The 24578-nt window shown below is 40.2% G+C and overlaps 1 pseudogene across 1 annotated transcript in view; it reads right to left on the bottom strand.

The window, feature by feature from the left end:
- LOC146578147 (uncharacterized) overlaps positions 1 to 24578 on the bottom strand; it is a 70931-nt pseudogene that overhangs the window by 40576 nt on the left and 5777 nt on the right. The window contains exons 3-8 of the transcript XR_014891461.1: positions 23662 to 23994; positions 23467 to 23565; positions 22456 to 22776; positions 15602 to 15919; positions 14937 to 15260; positions 11883 to 12218 (exon numbers count right to left, since the gene is read on the bottom strand). The product of XR_014891461.1 is annotated as an uncharacterized LOC146578147 (transcript). The remainder of the gene's footprint in view (positions 1 to 11882; positions 12219 to 14936; positions 15261 to 15601; positions 15920 to 22455; positions 22777 to 23466; positions 23566 to 23661; positions 23995 to 24578) is intronic.

The following is a 24578-nucleotide window of genomic DNA, read 5'->3' as shown; positions in this document are numbered from 1 at the left end:
GACAACTAAAAGTCATGGACTGACGACTAAAAGTTTAACTGACTTGATACTGAGACAAAAACGGTGCTGACTTTAGGATTATTGAATGTCCACAGACAATTCACCCAGCCTGTAAAAGAAGGGTGGATGTTTTGTTTTGCTTTGTTTTGTCTGCAAGAACAGAAGAATGATAGAGACTAAAGAGCTGTAGCTTCACAGCAGTGTGAACTGCAGACTGAACCCTTTGGTTGCTAATTTTGAGTTACTGATGTTTGCATTAAGGAAATTGTGTTTTAGTAGCTGTGTTTTAATTAAGGTATTACATTATATTGTTGGGAATATTAAATGCTAAAGTGAAGAAAAGGTTTGATCCCACTCATGACTGAGCATGTTATTATTAACCATAGTGGGTCACTATAGAGAGTCAATTAATTTTAGAAAAAAAAAACAAACAAACAAAAAACCCTCCACCGAGGTCTATGAATAAGAGGGGAATGATAGACAGCCACACTCAAAATGGAGATATGTAATGATAAACACTGGTCCCCGTCTTTTGGGCGCTCTCTTGAAGTAGTCAACAATTTAAAAGTAAGATAAAATAACAGGGGCATGTGCTGAGGGGTGGTGCTGCACAAGAACAAGAGTAAAATAAAGAAAATATTGTTTTTAGTTTTGAGAAGTGCAAATTAAAATGTACCATTACACTCAGAGGATCAATATGAAGCTTGATATTTGTTAATTTTGAATGAAGTACATGACTGGTGACTGTTCTGTCCTGAGCTTTTGTTTTTACAGCACCCGCTTGATCACACCAACAGTTTCTCGCCACCGAAGAGGGGTACTTGCAAAAATAAAGAACGGGGAGGAATATCATCAAAACTGGAAACAGGTAATCCCCAAAGGGGGTGATAACGCCATAACTTTCACTATGGTCAAATTCTCAAAATTTGACCCTCAAAAATTCTTCAAACATTTAGACACAAAGTGGAGATTTAGATAAATATAATGTCGTAAACCACATAAGCATGAAGTAGTTGATTCAATAAGATGGTGAAGTAACAAGCAGCAAAAGGTTGATCATGTTAATGGTGTTTATTCAAGGGTGCAGAGGAGATTATTATTATTAAAGACAACAAATGAAATAACGAAAAGTAGAAGTGGAAAGAATTTGCGTTAACGGTAATAAAATCAAAAAAAGAAATACTAACTAAAACTGTACTGAATGTTCACAAAACTAACTAAAATTAACTAGATTTATAGCAAAATGTGTTTGGTTGCATTGATGTGTGCGTGCCCTGCTATAGTGAAATTAAGGTAGTACGTTAGTCGAGTCGTCTGGGTTGCTGCTCCGTTCACCCGCAGAATCTGGTCAGGAAAAGTCGGGAGACAGCGCCAGAATAGAATTGAGGATGATTTTAATATGACTGTTTTGTAGACATAACAAGAGTCTTGTAGTGGAGAGGGACGTAATGTCCTCCTGAGACCCAGAGAATAAGAAAAAACAGGGAGAAATTATTTTCGTTTTTTCTTTTTTCTTTTTTTTTCTTTTTTCTTTTTTTTCTTTTAAATGAATCAAGTGTTATTAAAATAACAATCTCATAAGATGAAGATCAGGGACCAACCCAGAAGTCACTGACACTTCACTAGCTGTAAACTATTGGTTTAGGAATAAGTGATGGCACTGGACTTTCTATTTCACAAAAGTCAATTTATTTAGGATATCTGAGGAAGTACTGATTTTATTTGGAGACACAAAGGAACATTTGGCACTTCCCTCATCTCACATCTGTTTCATTGTTGTACCCAATCAGTCTACAACTGAAATGCCTTGGACTGCTAACCATTTCAGGCAAGTGGAGTGAACCATATTTTGCTAGACTCTCATCAGATTGGGGCTTCCTTTTATTGATCTTTGGAGAGAAGTCTTCATTACTGGTATTATTCAGGTCTTGTTCACATGTTTGTCCCAGGTTTCTCAGCTAAGAGGAGCTTAAACCCCAGATACTGTGAGTTCTTTTCACACATTGAGATCACTGATAACTTTCAGCAACGACGTGATCTCGTAGAAACAATTAGGTGTTATGGATTCAACTATAATTGCGACACTTATTTTTTTACTTTACTGGAAAACATTTCTGCATTTTACCCATATTTTAGTTTTAACTCAAAATCAAAATTCCAGATTCTACTACATGTTGGTTTTGCACCAGATAGGACGACAGATTTCAGGTGGCCCTGTGTCTTTCTCTATTACATCTGCCACTGCATCTCGATAATCTTCTCTGTGGCTTTTAGTGGGTCCTGACCCTCTCATATTTTGAAAAATCTATGTTTGAATCTCCCTTAATAATTGTGTTAAGAATTCTCTCCACCTTGGTCAAAAGTTGGGTATTAGGAAAAAGTGAAATAAATATAAATATAAAGTCCCAATGTGTAGAGCACACATTAATAAATTAGTCATGTTCCCTGTGAAAGTAAATGAGCCTAATTCTTAAAGACCCCTGAAATTATTTACTAGATGTTTATTTTTTGAATAAAATAAAAATCTGAGTTTAACAAAACATTTTAAATGTAAATATCAAGCTTACCTTTCTTTCTTCCATAAAATGTGCTTGTGGGCACGCCAGCCATTTTGAAAAGGTGGGAAAAACGATTGGCAAGGCCACACCCCCACACATGTGACATAATTTTAAAGGTACTGTTGTCCTCTCTAAGAAACATCAGGACTTAGAGGAGTGGCAAGTAGAGTATGGGAGCTACAAGCAAAAAACTAAATGTGTACTACAGTGCGCAAAAATGAATTACTGGGTCATCAGGGGGTCTTGAGGGACATTTATAAAACAAAAAATCCCACAAACCTTAAAAGTGCACTTGAAAAGCTCACACAAGAAGGTTAACCTAGCTTACCTAGAAGACCTCATCAGGGGGAGCACACTCCCCCTCTTTTTAGAGCTCACCCACTTAACTCGCATCCCAAGAAAACAGCTAACCCCAGATAAGGCAGCGTGATGTATCCCGAGACAACAGGACTGGGACATCTAAATAAAGGTGTGAAACAATCGCCTTCAAAAGGTTATCAATTAACTTTAACCAAAATTAGGAACACTCGGTGCGGCAAGAGTTAATAGTTATTAGTCTCAACACCCAAGGATAATTAGAAGAGCATGACTGATATGATGCAACTGAGATTTTGTTACACTTAACTTTTGCAAAACACAAATAAAACTAAATTGAAACTAAGGATTTTCAGAAAATAAAAACTAGACTAAACTAGCAAAGAATTGGTAAAAACTAATTACAACTGGCAAAAAATTGAAAATCTGGAGTCGAAACTAAATAAAAGATAAAACCTAATGAAAATGGCGAAACGTTTAAAACTCTGGTGCAGAGATTGGCAAATCTGACCAGGAACGTTATAAAATGGATTGTCAGAACAGTCAGCGTTAAAGCCACATTTGACAGTCCATACTAGGATGGCATTGGACATCTTGGGGGTGGAAAGGGGGTTGGTGTGACCAAGGTGTGGTTTGGCTTGTCGTATGTATATTTGAGATCATATGGCTCTGGATGGACCAGTTACCAGGGCATGGAAGGAGGACAGACTCATTAAAGGAGGAGAAGGCATTTCCTGGGATTGGAGATCCTCTGGGTGAGTGGTTGATTAAAAGCATGCATAAAATAGAAGTTATCTGTTGTTATTGATTGGTAATAGATTGATAATTGGCCACATTTACAGCTGTATTGACTTGTTGTGGACGTAGTCGACTTCAGGTTTAAACACTCTCATTAACAGGTTGAAAAATAGTGACATTAAAGGAAGAGTATGCAGCACCACCCTGTCAGACGCCAGTGATGGTGGAGCTCACTGATGAATCAGGTGAGCTGGATTCATGGCTGATTCAAAACTAAGATCCCCCTGCTGTGGCCAGTAAGGGGAGAAAAGGGGGAAATAAAATCAAGAATTAAAGAGGCATTTATAAACGTTTAGGTGTCAAGTGAAACGGGACAAAAGGGGGTGTTATACTGTTATTTTAATGTCAGCATTATTATTGTATGAGAATCATGCAACAAGCATTGCATCGATGATCATTTATTGAAGCTTTTGACCTTATACTAACATCTGTGTTCCTGTGATGGTTATAACCTCTGATGAATCTTCTATTTACAGGTGTTAGGATAATGATATAATTTTTATTGCAGGTGTAACCATGATCATTTTTATACATATTGCAACTTGTTGCTCATTGTAGAGTTGTGCTCAAGTTAATAAGGGTTAAAAGCTACAGTCAGCGCGAATGTCTGACTGATCTATTGAGGGGAAAGGCTTCGAGCATAGAAGGCCGCACGCGCTTACAAAACACTGATATCATGTTATTCTTTGTGATCTTTTCTTCAATTATGTCTTTAAGGTTAGTTTAAATAGTGGCAGTTAATTAAACGAGATTTATTAAAATATTAAATACCTGAGTCAGAACGTTACACGCGGATCACCTTAAGAGTCTGGGAAACTTTGTAGCTGCCTAACTTTTTTTTTTAATGTTCTAGCTCCGTTGATTTGACACATTGGAATGTGTCAAAAAAGGGGGGGAAGGTTGAGCTTTAACATCAAACCAGGATTATTTGAACATTTTATAACTTCATTTGTGTCTTTAATAATTTAGGAATGGTAAAGCTTAAGCTAATAGCGGTCCGAGAAGACGGACCTTTTAGAGAATCAGTGAAAAAGCATAAACTATCACTTTCATGTTTAATCATTACTCATTGAAATGAACTGAATAGCGTTTAGAAGATTTGTTAATTTTTTGTCTTTTGTTAAAAAGAGTGGTTTCAATAATTTTCAGACACACCTTGCAAATGTGCTTATAACGAGTTGGCACTCGGCCTTTTGTAGGTCAGAAGCTTCGTTCGGCGTGACTGTCCGGACTGATAAAGTGTAAGAAATGCCTTGAGTGCAGAGGGCTAAATGCAAACATGCTTACACACACATAAGATATGATTAGAATAAGTCCCTGGGACATTCTGAATGTTTTAGACCAATTCTGAATCACTAGAAGGTCAGTAGATAACAACATTAGATTATTAGGGTTAGGAAGAGAGGTGTTTTGGTTTTCTGTCTCTTACAGAGAAAGGAACAGACACCAGACGAGGTCACAGAGATGCGAGGATCCTCCGTAGCAGAGTCAGACACAGTGACTGCCGAGACACCAACTGAGTCCAAGGGTCATAGCGTTTGGGCTCCAGCTAGTCACCACAAAAGGATGGATCCCATAAACACAGCAATAACCATGAAGGGGTTGGCGGAAATCCGGGAACACCAGACCAACGAAGTTCGAGAGGCTTTTGGGCAAAAAGGGGACACCTTCCTGTTCCTTTTCTGGAGAATACACAGATCGTTGTTTGAAATCGGGGCAGAATAATCCCCTGATCTGTGTCACGACTGAAGGGTTGTCTAACCCCTAAGGTTGAAGAATGAAGAGCAGAGGATCACCCAACTGGACGACACTGGTAGCTGCAGCAATAAAATAAAGGTTAAGAGCTCTTCGGACAGACGTTCTAGTCTACGTCTGAATGGTTTAAGGGAACACCAAATAAAGCTGTGGGAGAACAGGGGAGTGTCATCTGGACCTGCTATCCTTGTAGTAATAGTTTTTCTTGCACCTGACTTGCGCAAACACAGAGGTCATCTTACATATGGTTTGCCCCTCAGGGGGACAAAGGACCTCAGGAGTGAGAGGAGATGAACCCGGCCACACTGGGCTACAGGGTGTTTGTGAGGTCATTATTCTAATGACCTCATCAGGGGGAATTGTAAAATTATGATATTATTTTATGCCATCTTAGACCCCTAATTAAAGATTGTGAATTATTATGTAGTTTTAGTTTGCATTATTCTCCTGAATTAGAAGAAGCTGATAACTATTGCATTAGTTAAACTGATTTGCATTACATTAAATTGCTGACTTGTTGTGAATGAATGATATTGTTTTATGATGCATTATACTGCTGAGTTATAAGAAATCTAATTTGTCTGAGTAGAAGAGAACAGAATATACTGGAGTTTTCTGCCCCATTTCAGCAGGAGCAGATAAAACAGGGAGCCAAGGTCGTAGCTTAGGCGCTGTGTGAGAGAAAGCATGTGAATGTTTAGGCTTTTTATGATAAGGTGGAGGCACCAGAGGTTATAAAAGTTTGAGCAATGCTCCACCATTTTGAGATTTTGAGGCTGTCTGCATCAGTGTCCATCTCCCACGTGTGTGATCATTAAATCATCGTTTGACTCAACCCGGCCGGACCAGTGTTGTTATTGTGGTTTTTTCTCTTGTCTCCATCCCCAATATTTTGAACCTTAACAGTTTCTTATTGAGGTGAAAAGGAACAGAGTTTGTCCCGTAATTCAGCTACAATGTAAAAGACACAAAGCTGCAGTTATTCTGTGTTTATGCTGCACAGCTGCCTCTTCTTCTTTCATTCTCTCCCCTCCCTCTCCTGTTTCTACTTCAATCATGAAACTGATCAGTGATCAGCTGATCGTCTTTTCTCTCTTGTTTGTTTATCGCCCACCTTGCCAGAAAGAGGAAACCAGCGGATGTTGCGCTAAACAACAGCAGCACGTTTAAGCTTGATCAGCTGTTGTTAGAATGTGTTTAATATTAATTTCTAGTATCAGCTGATGTTTGCTGGAGCCACAGCTGTAAAGCTGCTGGTCATGATGTCGGTTTGGATATGTGGTGAGAGGGAAACATGAAGATGAAACCAGGAGATGTCCTTACTGGATCATCAGAGCTGAACAGGTGATGGAGAAACAGGTTTACCTTTTAGGTGACATGAATGAGTTGAAGTTATGAACTGTTTCTGAGAGACAAATAACACCAGGATCCTTTTCTAAGTAGCTGACAGCTGGTAACTGTGCAGGTGCGGATCTAGCAAAGTTTTGCCAGGGGGGCAGGTAGGACATTAACAGGGAGAGGGGGCACAAAGAAATACTTTTCTTTCTTATTCTCATTTCAAATGTCTCGCTTTTAAAAAATAATTATCTGAATCTTACAACAAACAATTGATAGATTCATACATATATACCATCAACACAGTGTACATCACTGTCACAACAGCGTTTGTTTTCATTCAAAGGCTTTATGATTCTTCCGGTCTCTAGTCAAAATGCCCGGGTCATTTTTTTCATTCTTTTTTTTTTTCATTTTTTTTCATTACATTCAGCTGAGACTGAAGAAGTCACCTGGATGAGTGACGAAACATTTCTCCAACTGAAAATGTCCAGATGAACAAAATCAACCTTTTGGGATTTACTTACCTGGATGATTAAGCACGCATCAAGACGTTATTTTATTAAAAATTTTGAAATGTTAGCAGGGCTGGTTGACCTCTGATGACCTCTAGAAATTTTTATTAATATCTTTAAAATGATAGTAGCACAAACGAAATTTTTTGCTGCACAAACCAGCACAAACGTAGCACAAACGTTTGATACCACTTTTGTTGGATTTGAAGAAGGTGGGGGGGCCAACTTCACTCACATAGAGGCAGCTCGTGCATTAGCTAATTATGCTACAATTGAGTCAGAGATGATAATGACACCTGGAAAGGCTCACATAGAGTTCAAGCTGAACACCTCCTGGTATGAAGGGGAGGAGGAGCAGCTGTGGATGAAGCCAGAGTCCTTGAAGTTGCATCAGGAGTTTAACCAGAGCAGAAAACCAATTTTGAGGAGGGCGCTGAGTGGACGCACCAGTTTGTAGCACAGCAGTGATGCTTCTATCAGAAACATGCTGCTTCTCCTTCATCCTCCTCTCATTGATCTGAATCAGCAGTTTTCACAGAGAAACGCTGCACAAATCCTTCACTCCACTATTTCTGTCAGCAGATAACTCGCTCTATCATGGCTGCACTCATTTGTGCTTCAATCAAATCTGTTTTTCCATTATCACCAAGAACAGGCTGCTCATCAATCAGCACATAACCTGGAGATCACCTGCACACCTTTCCACTCCCATCCAGAAATCGTGGCTATCGTCACCTCCTGCATTAAGTAACGTGCAAGGAAACAGTCCACCTTAAGAGCTGCTGCTAGATGCTGCTGCTTTCACACGTTAATGAGTAAAAATAACAGGCAGCAGATCAAAGGTCATCACAATGAGGAAGACCTTTACTTCATTCACCTGAGCTGTGTTTTCGCTTCCACTCGCTGACCTTTAACCTCTGACCTCACCTGCTGAAGAGAACTTTTCTTCTTCTGTTTGATAGAAGAATCAAACAGTGGTGTCAAAATAATCCATCAGTCTGTTTTGGCCCTGATCTCTTAAATTTACTGCACTACACTCTTTATGGAAACATCATTTCCTGTGTGCATTTCAAAATAAAAGCACTCTAACATGTCAGCGGACACAAACACTTGATTTCTAAGGGTCCGCGTGGTCACAGTGATGTAAATGTAATCAGACGGTGAGCGCGAGGGGTTGTGCAGACGCCAGTGTTTTCCTTTTTTGTTACCGGGCAAATTTCAAGCGGACTTCTTTGAAGTCCTCATGTGGATTACTCCAGCCATCCGCTTACCAAAGACCTTTTATCCTGCCTTGGTAGCTTTAGTTTTAAACAACACATAAACTTCCCTGTTCACACCAAGGGCCATACTTTGGACCTAGTCTGCTGCTCCGGCCTTACTCCTTCAAACTGCACAGCCGACGAGCTACCAATCTTTGATTATCTGCTTCTCTCCTTTAATGTCCAAATGACCTTCTCCATAATCAAGAACTCCTGCTCCATTTCTTTCTAGAATATCAAGAAAACAAATCTTGATATCCTTTCTTCTGCTTTTTCTAGTTGTCTCTCTCTCAGCAACCTGTCTACTCTAGATGATCTTATAATAATCATAGCCTTAGTAGTATTTTGAACTCTCTCGCTCTACTAAAAACTAGACCTGTATCCTTTTCTAACTCAGCACCTTGGTACACTTCTGAATTCTGACTTTTGAAAGCTAAAGTCAGACGACTAGAGCACCTTCAAAAGGAAACTGGCCTTACTATTCATAAGGAAATGTTTAATAATCATGTTCTGTTTTATAAGGAGTGTATTAGCCAAACTAAATCTGCCTATTACTCCACCATTGTCTGTTCAAGCGAGGATTCTACTAAGACACTGTTCTCACTATTAAACTCTTTTCCCAGGCTACCTGACTTTCTACTCGATCGTCCCTACTCGTCTAACTTCCGTGATTCTCTAATGCTATTCTTCACTGAAAAAATTTAAAATAAAATACACCAAGACCTGGCTCCTGATGTTCCATGTAGCTCCTCCATCTCAACCCCACCCCCATTACGTTGCCTTTCTGCCTTCCAACTTCCCTCTGTCACTGCTATCTCTGATCTCTTCTGGAATTTAAAGTCCTATACCTGTCACCTTGACTCCCTTCCTACAGTCCTAGTCAAGGCCTGTCTACCCTCCCTCCTTCCCCTAATATCTGCCATTATCCATTCTTCACTCACCTCTGGAACTGTTCCTGCCTCTTTCAAAGTTGCTGCAATCACATCAATACTGAAAAAAACAGATGTAGATCCCAACACCTTTAATAACTTTCGTCCCGTCTCCAAGCTACCATTTCTCTCAAAAATTATTGAAAAAATGGTTGCTTCACAAGTTCATCTACACCAACAATAACCTTTACGGACAGTTCCAGTCTGGTTTTCGTCCTTCTCATAGCACCAAAACTGCTCTTATAAAAATAACGAATTACCTTCTTATGACAGCTGTCTCATCTCCATCCTTATTCTCCTCGATTTGAGTGCAGCCTTTGACACCGTCTCTAACTTCCTTCTCAGCTTCTACAGCCTCTATTGGGGTGCTTCAGGGATCTGTCCTTGGGCCCCTCCTTTTCATTATTTACCTCCTCCCACTTGGACACATTTTCAGTAAATATAATATTCAGTTCCAATGTTATGCCGACGACACTCAGCTTTACCTGTCCACCAAACCCAACTCTACTCTCCCTCCACCCTCCCTCACCCTCTGCTTAGCCAAACTTTCTTAAACTTGGACTTCTTCTTCATTTCAATGAGATTTACATTTCAGGGAGTTCCCCTGGAAAAAGAGCCATTTTGAAAGCTGTTTGCTGACTTCATCAATAATCTGCTTCAGTCATCCAGATGAGAATCCTGAGAATGGAGCAGCCCTGATAGCAGCTCATAGGATCACAGTGTTTTTCATTCAGCTGACTGATAATACCTAACCTAACACCTAATAGTAGGTATTATTTAGGTATTGTATATATGTATATGTATACGCCTTTAGGACTTTTGGGTGACCAAACTGTAATGGAATGTCACCTATAGCATCTACATCTATATTGTCAGCATCTATATTAACAGCCTAATGTGTGCAGCTTTTTAGATTCACCTAGGAGAGCCTGGAGGTGTCATGGCTCGGCTGTGTGGCAGGCAGGATGAGGACCCAATCGCAAAACTCACAGACTCAGGGGATGAACTCAAAAAACAGCTTTATTGCTGAAGAGGCAGAACGTAGGAAAATACAAAACTAAACCGGGAAAAGTAAACTAACACTCGGAGAGAGACACAGGGAAATCCACGCAGCATGAGGGAGAACGCGACACAGAACTGAGGGAGACGCAGACATAAATACACCGAGGGTTAACGAGCGGAGTGGGAGCACATGGGGAACACAGGTGACACTGATAATAATCACGAGACATGGCAGGAGTGAACACAACACTGATGGGAGACGGTCAAAGTAAAACAGGAAGTACAGAGGTTCAGACAGGAGGAGAGAGAGAGCACGGGCATAGTAGGCTGGGGAAACATGGAATGAAACACGAGGGGAGACGAGGGCTCACAGATACATAGAGGGGCACACAGGGGATAAAAGTCACAAGGGGAAAACACATAAGGAACAACGTAACAGATCAACCCAGGAAGCATGGCTTAAATAAGGAACAAAATACAAAAATACATGAAAACTAAGAATACTGGGCCAACATGGCCCAGGACCATGACAGGCGGTCAGCGGAGGCTGAGTTGGGGAAATGCAAAAATATCTTCCACATGTGAAGGATTAAGGTACAGACAGAAGGATCGGAGCTAGTAATGATACCCTATAATATTGTTTTTAGGATTTTTTTTAAGTAATTTTGTGCAGGTAGAGTAGAGAGGTCTGTACTTTTTTATATCTATATGTTTTCTAAAGTTTTATTAATAAAAGGATTAGCCAAGACTATACGGTTAATAAAGGTACTGACCGGTAAAACAGATCTTCCATCACATCACAATGTAGCTTGCCATCGCCAGTGTGTGAATGTGTGTGTGAATGGGTGAATGACTGAATGTAGTGTGAAGCTCTTTGGGGTCCTTAGGGACTAGAAAAGCGCTATACAAATGCAGGCCATTTACCATTTTACCATTAGTTTGACTATGAGTTTGATATTTGCTGTGAATACTAACAGCTGCATGAGCTCTAAAAATCACTAATAAACACAAACAAAACAGAAAACACTAAAAAAACTAAAGTTCTGGAGGTGAAATCCTGTCCTTGGAGGTGCTGGAAAGTCTGATTACCTGATAATGGTAGGCAATCTTGTAAGTTAATTTTAATTTTATTTAAATTTAATTTTTATTGATTGTAGGAGTGCTTGGACTGCCCACCTTGTTGTTTGCATTTTATATTTAAAAAACAAGCAAACAAACAAAAACAGGACTCTATGGATAAATTATTATGTGGATAAGACGATCAATACAAACCCAGCATGACCACACAAGGAAACTTCCTAATACCTAATCATAACCTAATTGTAACCCAGACACTAAAACCATAATTTAAGTCTGAAAAATGCCTTCAAACCCCCCCCACCACACACACACACACACACACACACACACACAAACCTTTGACTTTGAGCAGCACAATTTTGTGTCTCCAAATTCTGTGTGTGCGGTTGTCATCCCTGTTGCTGACTTCACAGCTGTATTCTCCATTGTCATCATCTGTGGGGTGTTTCAGGGTCAGACTGAGGTCTCCAGTTTTCAGCAGGTCTTCATTCATCTTAGTTCGGTCTCTGTAAACCTCGTCCTGTTCTTCAAGCTTGTCAGAGCCGTTCTCATACACGTGGACCATCATTTCATCAGATTGCCACGCAACTACAACATCTTTGGGCAGGTTTTTTGTAGTTTTAAATGGCAGACAAACAGACTCCATCCCCTCCTCCACCTCCACCTGACAGACTGAAAGGACAAGAAACAGAACGTGAGCTGTACAGACAGCAGCAGGTTTTCATGGTTGTAGAAAAAAGCTGAAAGAAAGATCAGAGGAGAAAGGAACAGGGGACTGAAGTCTTTCAATTCAATGCTCAGTCACTCAATCAATGTGATTATTTTAAGTTAATTTGGCCACAGAAACTGGATCAATGTAGTTTTATATCAATTCTATTTAACTTTACTTATAATGCATTATATCACAACAACATTGGCCTCAAGGTGCGTCATACTGCAAGGTAAAGACCCAACAATAATACAAAGAAAGCAGAGAAAACCCAACATCTATATTTTACATTTTTTCAGTCTAACAGGATGATTAAAGTGAAATTTGCCCTCATTTTACTGTTTAACTGTTTGTCTCTAATACAGAACTGTGAGCACTGTTTTCTGCCGTCACCCTGTGACCTCTCTCAGAGCTTCTCTCACTGACCTTTAACTATGTGATTGTCTTCCTTTCAATATGCATGTATGACCTGATACTACTTTGGCCCCATCACACCAGATCAACAAACCACAGCTAGATACTCTTCTCAGCCCCTTTCTACTACACCTAACCTAACTAGAAAATGCTATATGTCTAATACTCAAACACAGAACAGGAGGCTTAATGCAGTAAGCCAAAGGAATTCAGAAAGTTTAAATGTTTGCAAAGCAGGGAAACCAAAATATAAAAATGTGATGATCAACAGGAGAAGCTGATGTAGAGCACAGAGGTCGGAGATGACAAAGGCCAAGAAAAGAGGTGAGGTTATAAACACACACAAGTAATTAGACAGATAGGAAACACCAGGGAACACATCTGGAACTAGTCAGGGAACAAGACTGGAAAAGTACAACTGAACAATAAACACAGCCAAAGGTTACCAAAATAAAACAGAAAACAGTATAACGGAAATACTTAACACAGAAGATGAAGTAGAAGGACGCATGAAGAAGGCAGAAAACTAAACTAAGAGTACAAACAACAACCCCAGCAACACAATGCACACACTCATTTCTCCACAGTGTTCTGTTACTATTCAAAACAAAGAGACACAATTAGCAAAAATAATCTTCACTGTTGGCAACACTATTACAGATCCAGATGGTAAATTTATATTCATGTATTCAAAATTTGGATCTGAGTATTGCTAGTATACATGGACCAAATGCTGATGACCATCCTTTTTTCATACATTCTGTTCTTTGCAGTAACACCACACTTGTAATAAGAGAAGACTTAAATCTGCTATTTAATCCAGAAAATGACAGTATAGCAGTGAGTGAAAGGATCTGGCAGTGTAAAGATGTTTGTTTAACAGTACATGAATGATTTCCGTCTTTGTGATGCTTGCCATTCACAGCACCCCACTCTCAGGGTTTACAACATCTTTACACCTTCTTTAAAGCCCCAGGTCCAGATGGTTTTCCAGCAGTTTTATGAAGAATTTTGACCTACACAAATATCTACTCAGATCCAGCTACTGCCCGATTCCACTCACAAAAAATAGGCCTTAAAATACTCTGCTAAACCCTTGCCAGAAGATTGGTTAAAAAAAAAAAATTCATCCTGACCAAAGATGTATTAGAGTTTAGACCAGGGGTGGGCAATCCCAGTCCACGAGGGCCGGTGTCCTGCAGGTTTTAGATCTCACCTTGGGTCAACACACCTGAATCACATGATTAGTTCGTTACCAGGCCTCTGGAGAACTTCATGACATATTGAGGAGCTAATTTATCCGTTTAAATCAGCTGTGTTGGTTCGAGGACACATCTAAAACCATTCTACAAAAACCGAAACACAATAATGATCTACAACTACCAAATTCTTTTACTACTACTGCTTATCCAATAGATTGTGTTGTGTGTTTCAGACTGTACTGAACTTATCAGACAGCCCATAGGTGGATCTAGAACTTCAGAAAAGTAAAAATCTGTAATTTGCCTTTCAAAAGCTGAAGTAGTAATTATCATAACTGCTTTCAAAGCCTGAACATAAAAACCTCTCAGATGTAAACTGAAACCCATTTGGAACAATCCAATAAATTATCAGAAAGACAAAGTGAGGCAATTGTACTCAACCCTAAAACTGTTAGGAATATGGTATCTAACCAGATACTTAGCCTGAATGACATTACCTTGGCCTCCAGTAACAGTTTGAGGAATTTCAGAGTCATTTACTTACTTCTAGATCATGTTTGTTTAAGAAGAACATCCGCCTTCGCATAATAACAACTGGATGACTTTGCTTCTCTCTGGTCATTAACCGGATCAGCTGACCACCATCAGTGAACTAGATGGTCACTGATGGTGGTCAGCTGCTGTCTTGTCTCCTTGTTTGACTTGCAGGTAGCTGTGGGGGAGTTTCTATGACTGTGGACGTTTGGTGGACGTTTCCTGAGGGCTGGGAACTACATTTGCCATTTTGGGCTACCTATGTGTCTGCCTCAGTTGGCGGTGATAGATGTGTTTTGTTTTGGGGTTTTTTGGGGGGAATAATGACCCCAACTCGCAACAAAGAGGAGATGTACCTCCAAAATACACAAACATAACTGAGTCTATCCCAGCTGTTGTAGGGCTAAAGGCAGCACACAAACTGTATAAGATAGTAGACTACTGTAGGCCACACACACACACACACACACACACACACACACACACACAGAACACAGTGTGTGAACAAACAGAGTCATTTAAATCTCTGACCATTGACTTTCAGATTAACTGCTTTCTTGAACATGATTTTTCCCTCCTTGCTGTAGACGGTGCAGGTGTAGACTTGTGTGTCCCTCTCTGTGGGGTATTGCAGGGTCAAACTGAGGTCTCCAGTTGTCAGCAGGTCTTCATTCACCTCTGTCCGGCCTCTGTAATCCTGATCTTGTTTTTCTGGTTTATTAGAGCCATCCTCATACACATGGGCCTTTTTGTAAGTGTCTCTCCACTCCACTTTAGCATCATGAGGCAACTCAAGTGTGGTTTCACAGGGCAGTTGGACAGACATCTCCCCTGAATCCACGGCCACCTGGTGGACTGAGAGAAAAAAGAAGCATTTATAAATGGTACAGACAGGAACAGCAGCAGTGATGGTAACAGGACCTCCCCTCCTCTTTTCATGACTCAGATTTGTGATATTTCCATGTGTGTTCACTTTGATGGTTCTGGTAAAAAGCATGGATGACGTTATTCTGACTGGGATGTGAGTGCTAACAACATAGATATATTTGAACTGACTTAGCCTTCACAGTATGCTAGCTAAATGCTAAATAAACATTATGAAAACCTCATGAAAGTCTCATGGATGATGTGGACTCTCACAGTTCATCTTCTGTGAGCTTTTACAGTGACCTTTGACCTGTATCTACAGCACTGACCTCTGACATTGAGCACCACTTGTTTCCTCAGCAGGATGTGTTCCTCCCTGTTATAGAGGGTGCAGGTGTAGATGTTTGTGATTGTGGGGTATCTCAGGGTCAGACTGAGGTCTCCAGTCCTCAGCGCATCTTTATTCATCTCTGTTCGGCCTCTGTACACCTGATCCTGTTTCTCTGGCTTAGTCGAGCCATCCTGATACACATGGACCTTCCTGTAAGCGTCTCTCCACTCCACTTTAGCACCTTCACGTAACTTAAGTGTGGTTCTACAGTCCAACAAGACAGACTCCACCCCTGAATCCACCACCACCTGGGGGACTGAGAAGACAACACAGCATGTGTAAGTGGAACAGACAGCAACAGCAGCATGTTAGGGTTTAAAAATTATTACATTGTTTATAAAACTATTAAATAAAGCTGTTTTTATTATTTTAATATATACACAATGCAAATGTGCTCATAAACATTTTGGCCCTCCGTGTTTGAGGGTTGAGAGCTTCATCCAGCACTACTGTCTGGATTTGAAATATTGAAAGAAGAAGCAGAGTGCTCACATACACATGATAAAGGTTAGAATAGTCTCTGGGTCAGAATGTCCAAACAAGTTGTCATGAACTAGATTTTAGGATCTAGGATAATATTAAATGCCGTATTTTCCGAACCATAAGGTGCATTAAGTGAAACCAAACAGTTAGATATCAAACTTTACTCAACTCATTCTTCTTGCTTCTGCTACTTCTGTACCATTGATTCATTACATTGATTGTATGTTTGTGTGGTGATTACATTATTGATCTTTGTAAAGAGGCAAATGATAAGGCTGCGTCAGATTTTTTTGAGTTATTATTTGGTAAAGGATTTTATCCTTTAATTATAAAGCCGAGTAGAATAACGGATAAATCAGAAACACTAATTGATCATATTTTCATTAATAGTTTGGAGAGTAATATTATGAGTGGCCTCATCATAAATGATATAAGCGATCATCTACCAGTCTTTTTTACTTTTGATTTAAATATGAAAAGAAAGGCTGCGACAGACTGGCAACCTGTCCAGGGTGTACCCCGCCTCTCGCCCTATGACAGCTGGGATAGGCTCCAGCGCCCCCCGCGACCCTGAAAAAGGATAAGCGGAAGCGAATGGATGGATGGATGGATGAAAAGAAAGGAAGAGGTTGGTTTCGTGAGTTATAGAAGGTTAAGAAATAACGAGGCAATTAAAGAGTTTAGACAAGATCTCATGGAAGTGGACTGGAAGGAGGTTTATGTTAATGAGATCAACGTTGCATACGGAGCTTTTTTAAATACTTACTTGGCCTGTATGATAAACATTGTCCATTGGTATCATTTAAGTATAAGAAAAAGAATAAGAATATGAAACCTTGGATAACTAAGGGTCTTGCAAATGCGTGTAAAAAGAAAAATAATTTATATAGAGATTATATAACACAGAGAACTAAGAATGCGGAAATGAAATATAAAGTTTATAAAAATAAGTTGGTATTAATATTGAGGAAAGCCAAGAAAGACTACTATAATAAACTTTTTCAGGAAAACAAGAATAATATTAAGGGAATTTGGAATATTTTTAAGGAGGTATTGGGTAACAAGAACACACCCTTAGATCGCCCTAATTATTTTATTAAGAATAATCAAGTTGTCGAAGACAAGACTGAAGTAGTAAACGAATTCAATTCCTTTTTTGTAAATGTTGGACCCACTTTAGCAAATTTAATTAGGAAAAATGACGATCCAGAAAATGAGGAAGCCTGGACAGGAGATAATAGAATGGTTAATTCCACATTCTTGGCTGATATTACCATAAAAGAAATAGTAGCAATTGTAGAAAACTTTAAAAATAAAAAATATACTGACTGTGATGGTATAGACATGGTTGTAATTAAAAAGACTTTAGATTGTATAAGTATTCCTCTTTGCTATATTTTTAATCTTTCGCTACAATCAGGAGTATTTCCTGATCGAATGAAAGTGGCAAAAGTGATACCCTTATATAAATCAGGAGATAAGCATAGTTTTAACAATTATAGGCCAGTGTCTCTTTTGTCACAGTTTTCAAAAGTGCTCGAAAAACTTTTTGCGCAAAGACTTGATAGTTTTATTGAAAAATATCAACTAATAAATGAAAATCAATTTGGATTTCGTAAAAATAGATCAACGGCATTAGCATTGTTGACTTTCATTGACGATATTTCATCTGCAACCAATAATAATAAATATACAGTTGGGGTATTTGTTGATTTAAAAATAGCTTTTGATACGTTACAACATTCTATTTTGATTTCTGAAGTGTATAATTATGGTGTGAGAGGCGTGGCATTGAATTGGTTAAGGAGTTATTTAGAAAATAGGTTGCAATATGTACATTATCTCGGCAATACCTCTGAAAGATTGAAGATTGTATGTGGCGTTCCTCAAGGTTCTATTTTGGGACCTAAACTTTTTAATTTATATATTAATGATATCTGTGACGTATCAAAAAGGTTAAATTCTATTTTATTTGCAGATGACACAAATTTGTATTGCTCTGGAGAGAATTTGAAAGATTTGGTTGAAATTATGACTTCTGAGATGTTAAGATTGAAAAAATGGTTTGATGTAAATAAATTATCTTTGAATCTGACAAAAACGAAATTCATGATATTTGGCAATCATGCAAAGGAGGATGAAGTCAACGTGTTTACGGAAGCGGTTGTGGGATTCATCGGGAAACTAGCGGATGATACCGTGGAGACAAAGACTATCACAACGTTTCCCAACATGAAGCCGTGGGTGGATAAAACCATCCGCGACGCTCTGAGATCCCGCACCGCTGCCTACAACACGGGACTCACGACGGGGGACATGGACCCGTACAAAGCCGCGTCATATAACGTGCGGAGGGCGGTGAAAGAGGCGAAGCAGCGCTACGGGAGGAAACTAGAGTCACAACTCCAACAGAGTGACTCTAGGAGCCTGTGGCGGGGACTAAGGACAATAACGGACTATAAAGCACCAACAACCGGTATGACGAACGCGGCCGTGACTCTGGCAGACGAGCTGAACACTTTCTATGCTCGCTTCGAGGCTGCAGCTAAGGACTCCAACGATGCTAGTGCTAGCGGCGCTAACGGCTGCAGACAGGAAGATACTGCCAGCACCGGAAACGTGCTCGTCATCTCCGAGCATGAAGTAAGGAGAGCCTTCAAAAGAGTGAACACCAGGAAAGCAGCAGGACCAGACGGCATCCCAGGTCGTATCCTAAGAGACTGCGCATACCAGCTAGCTCCTGTGTTCACTGAGATATTCAACATCTCTTTATCTCAGTCGGTGATCCCCACATGCTTCAAAGAGTCCATCATTGTTCCTGTCCCGAAGAAACCCCACCCTGCTTCTCTCAATGACTATCGCCCTGTAGCCCTCACCTCAGTAGTGATGAAATGCTTTGAACGCCTGGTCAGAGACTTCATCATTTCTTCACTACCAGACACACTGGACCCACTACAGTTCGCTTACCGTCCAAATCGTTCCACAGACGATGCCATCTCTCATCTCCTACACACATCACTCACTCACTTGGACACTAGAAGGGGGAATTATGTTAAAATGCTCTTCATAGACTACAGCTCTGCATTTAACACCATAATTCCCTCCACACTCACCACCAAGCTGGAGCATCTGGGACTCAGCTCATCTATGTGTCAGTGGATCTCCAACTTCCTAACTGGCAGACCACAGGCAGTAAGGATGGGCGGACATGTCTCAGCCTCCACCACTCTCAGCACTGGAGTCCCCCAGGGGTGTGTTCTGAGCCCCCTGCTGTACTCTTTGTACACATATGACTGTGTGGCCACTACCAGCTCCACCACCATCATCAAGTTTGCTGACAACACCGTCGTGGTGGGCCTGATCTCTGATAACAACGAGACGGCCTACCTGAAGGAGATTAGGAATCTGGAGAACTGGTGCCAGAGGAACAACCTCCTTCTAAACGTCAGTAAGACAAAGGAGCTGATAGTGGACTTCAGCACTAAGCAGGAGAGGAACTACCAGACCCCTGTCATCAACGAGTGCCCAGTGGAGAGAGTGGACAGCTTCAAATACCTCGGAGTTCACATCACGCAGGACCTGTCATGGTCCTGTCACATCAACTCCGTGGTGAAAAAGGCCCGTCAGCGTCTCTACCACCTCAGACGCTTGAGAGACTTCCAACTGCCCTCCAAGGTGCTCAGGAACTTTTACTCGTGCACCATAGAGAGCATCCTGACGGGAAACATCTTAACCTGGTTCGGGAACAGCACCATGCAGGACAGACGAGCTCTACAGAGGGTTGTGCGATCAGCTGAGCGCACCATCCGCTCCGAGCTCCCTGACCTGCACTCAATCTACAGCAGGCGGTGCTGGACCAAGGCCAGGAAGATCGTGAAGGACCTCAGCCATCCCAACAACAGACTGTTCTCTCTGTTGAGGTCAGGAAAGCGATTCCGCTCCCTGAAGACCAACACAGAGAGACTGAGGAGGAGCTTCTTCCCGCAGGCGATACGGTCTCTCAATCACAATCACACCACCACACAGTACTGACCCACACATACAGTTCTTACACACACTGGACATTCTGGACATTGTTTCACTTCATCACTTAAATCACGCTGCTGTTATTGTGTATATGCTGCTGTTATTGTGTATATATTTATTTATATTTCTTCATACATTCTTATATAGTTCTATATTGTGTATTTTGTTGTACAGTTATTTTATTTTCAACTTTAATTTATATATTTTATCTTATTCTTTCCCAGTGTGTTGTACAGTTATTTCATTTTTAACCTTAATTTATATTTTATTCCTTCCTAGTTAAATTTACCCTTTTTAATTTTTCATATTTATTTCCTATCTTATTCATAGCCTTTTCCTTTTTTGTTTTCTTTAGGTCACGAGCAGTTGTCCAAGCATTTCACTACATATCGTACTGTGTATGACTGTGTACGTGACAAATAAAATTTGAATTTGAATTTGAAGTCATTATGTCCATTGATGGAGAATTGATTGAAAGAGTTACTGAATTTCGTTTTTTGGGTGTAATAGTAGATGGAAATTTGGAAATCTCATATTGAGTATATTAGAAAGAAGATGGTTAAAAGCATTTATATTTTGGGAAATGTAAGAGATTTATTAGATTATAAAACAATGCGCATTTTATATTTTTCATTGTTTTTCTCATATTTTAGTTACTGTGTTGAAGTTTGGGGGAATACATATGAGAATACTATAAAACCTCTAAACTTAATACAGAAGAAAGTGATACAAATGATTCATAATGTTAAATATAGAGAACATACAAATAAATTATTTATAAAATCAAAATTATTAAAATTTGGAGATTTAGTGAAATTACGGACACTATTAATTATGTTTAAGGCTAAAAATAATATTTTGCCCTTTAAGTTACAGAGTATTTTTATTGTGTTCAGGGGGAGAAGATAGCAGAAGGAAATTTTATTTTAAGCATCAGTTAGCTAGGACTACACAAAGATTAATGAGTCCAACGGTTAGGGGTATACGACTGGAACTCAATTCATTATAATTTAAAGAATTGTATAAGTTTACATTGTTTTAAAAAGTGTTACATGCTTAAAACGATAACTCAATATGAAGAATGCGAATGAAATTGGAGTTCATTGAAAATGGATCCATTATAATTTTTTGTTTTATTTATTTTATTTTTATTTTCTCCTTGTTATTATGTGGAGTGGTATATTCTGATTGTAAATTTGTTGTTTGGTTTGGGTTAGGACCGGAGATAAATGTCAATGTTAGTTTGTTCCCTGATTTTTGGTGCCCACTTGTAATATAAGTTTGAATGTAGATAGGGGGCAGGGTTTAATAAGAATATTTTCTTCTTCCTGCTCCTTTTCACACATGGTTGTAGTGCTTTATTGATAGAAAGTGTGGTTGGTTTGTTTGATCTGTTGTACCAAGTGTGAAATAAATAAATAAATGAATGAATGAATGTTGAATTCTCTCACAGCTGTTCTATTCCTATGTTGTTGCAGTAAATTAATGACTAACCTCGTATTGTGGATGGATTATTTCAGTTGTTCTCCTGACTGGAGTTTGGTCCGTTTACAGCATCCTGCCATGCGATTGCATTTGTTTCCGAATTCAGAACCCTCACGGTAACTTTTATTATAATGTGTATATATTATAATATTATTACGAGGCGCACTGTGGATTTTTGAGAAAATTAAAGGAGATGTTTTTCTTTTCTGTCTCAAAGGAGCAGACACCAGGCAAGGTCGGACTGAATGAGGAGGATCCACAGCAGACTGCCACATTTGGTGCTCGGAGAAGATAGCCCTAATAATCCTTTGTTATTGTAATTGTTTGTTATTGTAGAGCCCGTTTCAAGGTTATCCTTTCTGTGAAGCAGACCAATGGTTCACACAAAGGTACAGCGCTGTAAACTTGTAATTTCAACTGCTGAAGCAAATTAAATGTTTTTAAATGACAGATATTTTTCCTAAAGTCTTGAAAAATTTTGAACATGACAAGCAGTGATGGTAACAGGTCCTCCCCTCCTTGTTTCATGACCCAGATTTGTGATATTTCCATGTGTGTTTATGAGGAAAGTTGAACGGTTCTGGAAAAAGCATGCATGTAGTTATTTTCACTGAGATGTGAGTGCTAACAAAATAGATATATTTGAACTGACTTTAGCAGTGTGCTAGCTAAATGCTAAACCAACATTATGAGAAACTCATGAAAGTCTCATGGATGATGTGATGATGTGAACCCAGTTCATATTCTCTGAGCTTTTACAGTGACCTCTGACCTCTGACCTGTATCTACAGCACTGACCTATAACAGTGAGCACCACTTGTTTCTTCAGCAGGATCTTTTCCTCCCTGCTGTAGATGGTGCAGGTGTAGCTGTTTGTGTTCGTGGGGTATTTCAGGGTCAGACTGAAGTCTCCAGTTTTCAACAGGCCTTCATTCATCTTCGTTCGATCTGTGTAAAATTCGTCCTGTTGTTCAGGTTCATCAGGGCCATTCACATACACGTGGACCTTCCTGTCATTGTTGTCCATCCACTCCACTTTAGCATCTTTGGGGAGGTGAAGTGTGCCTTTGCAGGGCAGCTGGACAGACTCCACCCCTGAATCCACCACCACCTGGTAAACTGAGAGGACAACAAAGCACAACATGATGACATCAGCAGCAGCTGTGGTGGTCACATGACCTCCCTGTCCCCATCCTTGTCTTCTAGTCTCAGTCAGATTGTGTCTCAGTTTGTTCCTGATGTGTTCCTGACTCGTTCTTTGGTAACTCGTCTGCAGCGTCCTGTAAAGTGCTGCAGACATGTTGGATGAAGAAGAACAGACAGACTGAGCCTCCACAGTCGGCCATGTCTCACACACATGAGCACAGAAACCATGAAGATCTCATGTGTCTGAACATCTGAAGCTCTCCACCACATGACTGAGCACAACTCAAGGAGGAACATTTACTGAAGCTGCTGCAACATTTACTGTCAGCATATGTTTCCATGTCAGCCTGCTGTTTACCACCACAGAAGAAGAACAGCTTGTCCACATGCAGCCTCTGTGTCAGATCAATGCAGTGAAGCACACACACTGTTTAGTAAAGTCATGTTGTGGAGCTGTTTCACTGATCAATGACTGAGTCTGAAGGAGGTTTTCTGACTTCTGGAACAAACCTGGAAGTTTCTCTTCAGCTCTCTGTATCAGCTGTTTGTAACTCTCAACTCTTTCAGCTTCTGGAACAAGTTTGTGTGAGCCGCAGTCAAGGAGCCACCAGAGGACACCTGCTGACCATCGGCATTATGGGTAGTGTAGTAGGAGACACTCACCTGACATGAAATAGTGCCGGAAATGAAATAAAAGACCTCCAGAAACCCCAAGAAGAACCAGGATAATTGGGAGAGCTATGGCCCAAGATGGGAATGGCTCTGTGTAGAAAACAATAATAGACCATAATATTAAAACATCATCATAATATTATGACAACATCTACAGCACCACTGACCTTTATCTACATCTCTGACCTTTGACCTGCAGCTCTACTTTCTGTCTCAGGATGTCTTTGTCCCTGTAGATGGTGCAGATGTATCCTCCACTGTCTCTCTTTGTGGGTTTTTTCAGGGTCAGACTGAGGTCTCCAGTTCTCAGCAGGTCTTCATTCACTGTTGTTCGGTCTCTGTAAAGGCCGTCCTGGTCATTAAGTTGGTCGCCTTCGTTTGCATACACATGAACCATCATGAGTTCTGGGTCAGAGCGAGTCCACTCCACTGTGCTGTCCTCAGGTAGGTAAGATTTTGTTTTGCAGGGCAGGATGACGGACTCTAAGCCTTCATTCACCTTCATCTCCACCTGCTGGTCTGAGAGGACAATAAATCACAATATGAAATAGTCATCTGGGATATGAGCATTAGTAATAATAATAATAATAATAATGGATTGGATTTATATAGCGCTTTTCTAGGCACCCAAAGCGCTTTACAATACCACTATTCATTCACTCTCACATTCATACACTGGTGGAGGCAAGCTACAGTTGTAGCCACAGCTGCCCTGGGGCAGACTGACAGAAGCAAGGCTGCCATATCGCGCCATCGGCCCCTCTGGCCAAATTGATCTGGCCAACACCAGTAGGCAAGTAGGGTAAAGTGTCTTGCCCAAGGACACAACGACCAGGACAGAGAGCCCGGGGATCGAACCGGCGACCTTCCGGTTACAGATGCGATTCCCAACCCCCTGAGCCACGGTCGCCCCCCATTAGTGTTGCTAATCTATGTCTCTGTGGTAATACATCATCATCTGGCCTCTTTTTTTCCCATTGAAAGCTAAACTGGATCTTTAACGTTAACAATTTAATCATCGTTTGATTATTTCCAGCATTAAAAAAGCCTTGATGCCATGGAAACATTGTTTAATGCACACAAAATCTTTATATTAGACACTT

Source organism: Mchenga conophoros, linkage group LG3 (genome assembly GCF_057382185.1).
Source record: "Mchenga conophoros isolate Kocher_MC1m ecotype Shallow Benthic linkage group LG3, M_conophoros_male_GT1.1, whole genome shotgun sequence".
NCBI lineage: Eukaryota > Metazoa > Chordata > Actinopteri > Cichliformes > Cichlidae > Mchenga > Mchenga conophoros.
The sequence above is the reverse complement of the archived record's forward strand: the minus strand, read 5'-3'. Positions and strand labels throughout refer to the sequence as shown.